The sequence below is a fragment of the Centroberyx gerrardi genome, chromosome 2, assembly GCF_048128805.1.
Source record: "Centroberyx gerrardi isolate f3 chromosome 2, fCenGer3.hap1.cur.20231027, whole genome shotgun sequence".
Lineage (NCBI taxonomy): Eukaryota > Metazoa > Chordata > Actinopteri > Beryciformes > Berycidae > Centroberyx > Centroberyx gerrardi.
In genome coordinates, this window is record NC_135998.1 from 34,435,242 (window position 1) to 34,442,666 (window position 7,425).

The following is a 7,425-nucleotide window of genomic DNA, read 5'->3' on the forward strand; positions in this document are numbered from 1 at the left end:
GACAATGTAATGACCTACATAAACCTTATTCTGAAGCAAAGTGTCCCTGACTGTTGTTGGAGGGTCGTTCTGTTTGATTGTTGTGAAGTCTGGGTTTCCATTTTTGAATGGGACAATTACAGCCAGGCTGTACTGTGCCAAATCATTATGATGATCATATCTGGAAGAGAGAGAGAGAGAGAGAGATGTTTCAGACATGAAAATCTGGAGAAAAAAACATTGTTTCATTTTGACTGACAGATTATTTTTCATGAATCACAACCTTTTCTTGAATTTGATGTTAAGAACACATTGTGTGAGAGAATGTGTCCAGAAACAAAAGTCATGTATTAAGTCTATGTAGTGTATTAAAAGAATTGTAAAATTATTTCCATTACTTTTAATGGTGTGTTCAGACCAAAAGCGAAATTCGCCTCAGTCGCGTATTCGCGCGAGTTGAAATTTTTCAACTTGAGTGGAAAATTCGTGTGACGCTGTGTCGCGAAAGCCTATCAGCGTTGAGATTCTCCCAACGTCACTGACGTCCTGACGTCCTGACGTCCTGACGTCCTGACGTTGAATCACAAAACGGAGGATAAGCTGATAGTAGCCCTCTGTGGGCTCCCGGAGCTGTATGACACAAGTCTCCTGGCATACAGAGACCGTAACAAAAAGGAGAGGGCGAGGAAGTTGGACTACCTCGTAAGTTCTGAAAATATGTGTCTGTTACTTTATTCCAGCTATCGGTTGTACTTTACTATGAACCAAGTTAGCACAAGAATTAGCCCCAGTTAGCACAACAGTTAGCACAGCTGGCTTTCCCGGCAAAACGTGACTTGAATATTCGCGGGTTGTGTACTCGCGCGAGTAACGCGAGGTGAAGATTCGCTTTGCGTTTGGTGTGAACGCACTTTAAGGCCTTGCATGGCAGAGCTCCAATATATAATGTTGAACTTCTAAAGCCCTTCCATACTAAAGAGTCTTGGATCATCAGACCAAGGTCTCTTAGTGTCCAACGAAGCTACAATCAAAGAAGACGGAGCGTTTGCAGCTTTGGTCCCAAACTAACTAACAGTTTACCGTCCAATGTCAGAATGGTGAATGTTTTATTATAGCAGTATGGCATGGCTTTTTTTATTTGTATTTGATTTTATTTCTTTATGTTCAGCACTTTGTAAAGTCTTGTTTTTGTAAAGTGCTTTACAAATAAAGTTTATTATTATAAAGTTTATTATAAGAGCGTTTGGTGACTGAGGCCCAATGAGAGCAGAACTAGGTCAGTCACTGTCTGAACTTCTTTCTGACACTCCAGTGGTTCTCAACCTGGAGGGCGGGACCCCCAGGGGGGTCATGACCTGATTTACAGAATATGAAGAAACAAAAAAACACATTTTCTAACATACAAATATATCTTCATGTATGTGATCTTTGTGATTAATAGACTCAGTAAAGAGGAAAGGAACCAGCTGAGTTTAGACCAATAATGAACTGTTCCACAAACAGCAAAAAAGAACAAAAAATATTCATAAATTTACTCCATATAAAATATATAACTGATCTCTACAATGACAAATGTTCATGTCCTGTGTTTTTAGCTTCTTTAAATCTGATTTCTCAGCTTTACTTCCTGAAACGGTTCCACTCCCCTTAAAGAGAAGATGAACTACTCACATGTTCCAAATGCCAGCCATCACCTCATGCAGTTTGTTCTGGTCGAAAGGAACAGCTCCCACAGGCAGAGCTGCGCTCAGTACCAGGACCAACCAGAACACAGCAACACCTGCCATCTGCACACACACACACACACACACACACACACACACACACACACACAGCGGAAAGAGAAAGATAGAGATCACATTGCTGCTCTCCTCAGACATCTTGCTCTCTTTCTCTCTCTAAATCCAAAGCTAAAATCTGTCTCTCCTCAACATCTGCATCTCACCAACATCAGTAAGACTGGAGTGAAGTCATGAAACCACATCAGTATTGAAGCTGGAACTGTAGTCAATGCACCTTTTACTACTACATCCATAGTGACTTTATTGCTGGTATTGAAAGTGTACAGAACATCAGGAAGGATTTTCTAATATTGACTTGTAAGTCTGTATGATCCATGTCTCGTTTCTCTCTAGCCGCTCTCCTCCCTTCATCTGCCCTTCATGACTGAAGTGGATTTAACATGGGAGTCAATAAGAACCAGAGCTTTAACCTGGATTCACCTGCTCAGTCTACTGAACGGGTCTTATTGATCCTTAACAGGTCTTATTGACACTTAACAGGTCTTATTGACACTTAACAGGTCTTATTGATCCTTAACAGGTCTTATTGACACTTAACAGGTCTTATTGACCCTTAACAGGTCTTATTGACACTTAACAGGTCTTATTGACACTTAACAGGTCTTATTGATACTTAACAGGTCTTATTGACACTTAACAGGTCTTATTGATACTTAACAGGCCTTATTGATACTTAACAGGCCTTATTGACACTTAACAGGCCTTATTGATACTTAACAGGTCTTATTGACACTTAACAGGTCTTATTGACACTTAACAGGTCTTATTGACACTTAACAGGTCTTATTGATACTTAACAGGTGATGGATATTAATTTGATTTCAATAGAAAATAAAAAAAATGAGAACTAAATAATAAAAATATGTTTTCAGTGGAAATGTGTTTACTTGGGTTTTGTTGCCATCTAGTGGACTTGAGCTTGAACTGATTAGATATTCTTGACCTGAAAGGTTTCTGAAACAAGAACTTCTTCTACTTCTTCTAAACACGTAGTTCATGCGGACTCTCTAAGTGTTACTACCAAACTAATATGCAAATACAATACACAACACTGGAGATCTACCACAAGTCGAAGTTTAAGACTAAAATAGAAACTAAGAGGAGACATTCAGATCTTCAAATGTATTTTCAACTAAGGGCCAAGGCTTTTCTCACTGCATGTTTCACAGATTTCACCAAACTGTATTTGTGAATCTAATAGTGAGTAAAACAATCCTGCTCATAACAAATGTAACACGATCCAACAGTTTGACAGTGTTGTTTGTAGGTGACACCTTCATGAAAAGCACTTGACAACTAACACAAGTCAGTGAGTCCATTGAGATGTACATTAATATTCTGTAGGTGAACCTGATGTTCAGGAACAAGTGTCTTATATGTGAGAGTTAGGGACTCAGTAATGTTTGATGTTCCCATCTTTAAATGATGAAGGCCTATCAGCATGTCAGTCTGCTGGCCCAAGGTTCTTCTATACTGCACATGAACTGACTGATAACTGTCTTAATCAAATACAGTTAGATTACACTGTCTATTTACAGTACCTTTTTTTAAAATATATTTACATTAAAAAGACAGATTCAGTTTTTTCCTTAAAACACATTACGTCAGGGAAAGAAACAAAACAAACAAACAACAATACATCCTGTGTTCACTGCTGTTGTGATTGAATGGCATGAAGCAGCAGAGCACTGTAATGACACGATGAAGAATTTGATTGGACGACACAAACATGATGCCATCGATCATTCTAGACTCCTGTCACAGCTCTGTGTTTCTGGGAATAACCTTTAACCCTGAAAAGTCAGCTGGTCCGAGGGTGAAGTCGGGGTTCGCCCACTTTGGAACATTCTAGATTATTCCAGTCTGAATTCAGCCTGGGGCTAAGAAGGCTCTGAGGAGGTGCTCATTTTAAAGTTTAGTTAAAGTTGAATTATATTCTTAGGAATATATTTGTTTTGCCTTGAGAATCACAGTTTGTCATAATGATAAAAACAATATATCTCTGATGGTAAAGTAGAGGAAACTCACCTGTCTCTGTGCTGTGTTGTCTGCTTGGTGGAGTTCAGATCAGAGAGGAGTGTCGACTCAGCAGGTGAGGATCTGGTCTGATGACAGCGGTCTGTGAGTCTCAGTAGAAATGTACCTGCTTTTATCCACACCTGGACTGTCAGGACACGCCCACTGACACAGACCGTTGTTTCACTGTAAATTAGATTAGAGTTTTTGCATCTGCCTTTATCAGGATCTAGCTTCAATGAAAGGCTCAGTGTGACGCTGCACGTCTCAGGACACGATCACCAAATGTAGGGTGTCTCTGTGTGGTGAAACATGACAGAGACACAACACAGTGTGGAGGTTTATCCACTAGCAACAGCAATCATTAGTAATAACACAACTGCTTATGATCTATGGAGAACAATTAGGAGTAGTCTTAGCTGATGAAGACTGTGATACACAGTTGGTTTCACTACTGTTGACAAAATGCACTTATTGTAAGTCACTTTGCACAAAAGCGTCTAAATGACGTAATGTAAAGTAATGTAATGTAATGTAATGTAATGTAATGTAATGTAGCAATAACACTACCTGCTTCCATTCATCTTGCTGGGGATGAACAGTCATGTCAATCATCTGAATATTTTCTCAGGAGCTGCCAACTGACTCTAAAGTATTCAAACAGTATTCAATGATTACTGTACTATAGAACTTAGTACTGCAAGTGGACCATAGTACTGTAAACAGCAAGTATGGTCTCATGTATCGTATGAAATGGGGTTTTCATATTTTGTCAGTAGAAATGTGTTTTCCGGCCGTGGCCATACTCCCTGTGATTCCTAGTGTTTCTTTGTGTTTCCCTTTCCTTGGGTTCCCAGTGTTTCCCCCTGTTTCACACACCAGTCTGCTATCAGCTCATTCCCAGTCTGCTCACCTGTTGTTCATCCACTCATCGCTCTGTTAGTCACTTTCAAGCCGTTTAGTCTGTTTGCAGTCCCGTCCTGCATTTTGCCTAGACTCGCTCTTGCCTCTTTGTCCGGATCCCGTCCTGACTCCCGCCGCCTGCCTGTCTCCCTGCTCGTCTCCCTGCCTGTCTCCCTGCTCGTCTCCCCTGCCTGCCCGCCTAAACCACCGTGGGTCATTGCCTGTCTCCCTGTGTGTTTCCCCTGCCTGCCTGTTTGGACCACTGTGGATCGTCTCCCTGTCAGCCTGCCACGCTTCCCTCGTCCCTCGTCCCACGCCAAGTCCTGCACCTTCCCTGCAAATAAACCTTTTTTCCTTGCCAGCACCGCCTTGTCTGTGTCCTGCATTTGGGTCCTCATCGCACGATCCCACGTAACAGAAATGTATGTTTACTGCATAGTACTTTCTCTGTTACTGTAGTATTTACGGTATTTTAATGTATTTGTACATCTTACAGGGCGTGGTGGAAGAGACCTGAGCAGCAGACTGGTGAACATGGTGCTGCCAAACAATGCCATGACACTATTTTATCTCTGTGTGTTTTATATTTGACTAGAGTGACATGATCCTCTTTTCCAACATGCTGCTGTGTGTAAGTGTAACTGAACATGCAAAAGGAATAAGCCGACTGATAAGATATCCATAGAAGAGTTTCACTGAGCACACACTGTTTCACTCTGCAAGAGGTTTGTGGAGTTTTGTGTTTCTGTGTTTAGAGTTTTGAGGAAATGAGCCTTAGTTTCAGAAAATGTGTGTAAGAAATTGTGAAAAACTGGAACTGTCTCACATTGTGGCGTTCTTCTCCTTCTCATCAAGTGAGAGAGAGAACAGCAAGCCCAACCCAACAGAGGAGCAGAATCAAATTCAGTCAAATCATCAATATTTCATCATTTCACAGTATATGCTAAATCCTTCTGTTATCACATTGTACTTGAAGTGAACAAACTGTGGTGCTTCTTCCCCACCATGAGACAAACAGATGAATGGATCTGTAACAAGATGTGTTGAATTCAGCCACAGAAAACAAAGTATATTTTGTATATTTTGTATATTTCACGAAAGACAGACAAAGCCTCACTTTCCCCTGCAGAGGCTGGAGAAGCAGGAAGTGATGAGATACTTTGCATCCAGTAGATCTGGTGCATGAAAAATTTTAAAAAAATTTGCTCAGCTGTGAAATGGGAGATAGCAGCGTTATGTAACCTGTAACTAACCTGATAGATGGAAATACCTGGTAAGTACAGTGGAGCAGTGTCCAGGTTCGCAGGGAGGGGTTAAGAAATGAAACACAGACACAAAAGTACAAATAGTACAAAAATACAAAAGTATATTGAAACCTTTTTTTTCCTTAAAAGAAAATAAAATTGTTTACAACCTAAGCCGGCATTAATAAATTGTGGTTTCTCTTTAAATCAGCGCATACTGAATGTCAAATTATTACTTCTCACTCAAACACATTAAAGGATTTAAGCTGCATTATTGCCAGCAAAGCTCAGTTGCTTGCAGAATATACCACACTTTTAAAAACTGAGACATTTTCAGCAGCATGTGTCTGGTTGTGGGCAGGAGCAGCTTGTAGTCATGACAACATGTGATGTCACTGTGTTGTTATTAACACGTGCTTCTCTGAAAAGTGCCACAGATGTGTTGAAAATGAACAGAGATGTGATTACAGGACAAACGGGACTAACAAGCAGGTTTAAAGTGTTTTGGCAGGTCGTTTTTTTTTGGAGATGAGCAGCGATTTGATATTCCGGTTTTCCTGCTTTTTGTCATCTTTTGCGTCGTCTTCGGTCATTGTTCAATTCCATTTTTATTTATTTATATATGTATGTATTTACAGCTGTTTAGTGTCTGGAGCGTAGGGGCGGGGACTCGCTATGACGTAATGAGGAATCCTCTTTCTAACTCCATGGCTCTGTGTAGGCCGTCCCGTTCTGGGCAGTTGCCGCAGGTCCAGCCTAGCCTGCGGCCCTCTGTAGGCCACACCTACATGGGCCGCGTCCTTCGAAGGAGGCGGCCCCGGAAATGGGACAGAGCTATAGTGGCATTTAGCCCATAGGCGACAGGCCATCTCTAAGTCAAAGACGCCCCCTAGAGGCCATCTCACTAAGCGACATCTCACTAAGCGTTACCTCACTGACTGACCGACTGACCTGAATTTGCCTCGTAATGCCTTCAGCTGCACCATGGGAAAAAAAAAAGTAGGCCTATGTTCATTTTACCCCAAAACTAGACAAAAAAACATCAGTACATATACACATTTGTCTTAATACAAAACTCTTGTGCTGAACATTGGCAATGTGTATAAACCGGTAAGCAAACATTTTCAATTCTTCAAAACGAATAAATTATAAAATCAAAATAATCAATGAATACATTTATTTATTTATAGTCTTCTATATTTTTTAAAATATTGCAGATATTGAATGATAAACTTAATCTTTATATCCCACATTTCACATTTCAGTCATTTCAGCAGCAGAATATTATAGCAGTTACACTAATGAGCCACTAGATAGAGGCAGACATCCTTCAGTAAAGTGTTTCAGCTTGTGAGGTTTTACTTCCTTAATCTGAAATTGGACTAAAACACAAACTGTGGAACCACTTTCACCTCACAACTGACTTGATGTTTATTTTTGTCTGGATTTAATCTATTTTCAATCAATCATTTAGAATTGAT

General features: G+C 40.4%; 1 long non-coding RNA gene across 1 annotated transcript; it reads right to left on the minus strand.

Annotated features, from left to right (window-relative positions):
* On the minus strand, nucleotides 1-3,889 carry LOC139917540 (uncharacterized). The gene is made up of 3 exons (XR_011784923.2): nucleotides 3,810-3,889; nucleotides 1,651-1,766; nucleotides 1-160 (listed from the first exon to the last, which is right to left on the minus strand). It is a non-coding gene; the product is annotated as an uncharacterized LOC139917540 (long non-coding RNA).
* Nucleotides 3,890-7,425: the final 3,536 nt, after the last annotated feature.